Raw genomic sequence first — 775 nt, forward strand, 5'->3', positions numbered from 1 at the left:
AATAATAATAATAATAATAATAATAATAATAATAATAATAATAATAATAATATGAAATGCATAAATAGAGGATGCAGGATACCTGGCTTGACAACAGTACATGTGAAAGGGATCTAGGAGACCACAAGTTGAACATGAGTTAAAAGTGTGAAGCAGCAGATGAAAAGGCCAATGAGATTTTAGGCTGCATCAATAGAAGTATATTGTCTAGATCAAGGGAAATCAAAGTGCCACTCGGAATAATCCTGTGTCCAGTTCTGGGCACCATAATTCAAAATGGATGTTCAGAAGCTGGAGCATGCCAGAGGAGGCAACCATAATGGTGGACAGTCTGGAAACCATGCCTTATGAGGAGCAACTGAGAGAGCTGGTATGTTTAGCCTGGAGAAGAGATGGTTAAGATGTGATATGATAGAGCTGTTTAAGTATTTGGAGGGGTGCCATACTGGAGATGGAGCAAACTTGTTTTCTGCTGCTCCAGAGAACAGGACCCAGAACAATGGATGCAAGCTACAGGAAAAGAGATTCCAGCTCAACATTAGGAAGAACTTCCTGATGGCAAGAGCTGTTTGACAGTAGAAGATGCTGCCTTGGAAAGTGGAATCTCCTTCTCTTGAGGTTTTTAAACAGAGGCTGGATGACCATCTGTTGGGGATGCTTTGATTGTGAGTTTCTGCATGGCAGAAGGGGGTTGGACTGGATGACCCTTGAGATCTCTTCCAACTCTATAAGTCTATGAATCTACCCAAAGTAGTGGGAAGAATCGCTGGAGAAT

This window comes from Sceloporus undulatus, chromosome 3 (assembly GCF_019175285.1).
Source record: "Sceloporus undulatus isolate JIND9_A2432 ecotype Alabama chromosome 3, SceUnd_v1.1, whole genome shotgun sequence".
NCBI lineage: Eukaryota > Metazoa > Chordata > Lepidosauria > Squamata > Phrynosomatidae > Sceloporus > Sceloporus undulatus.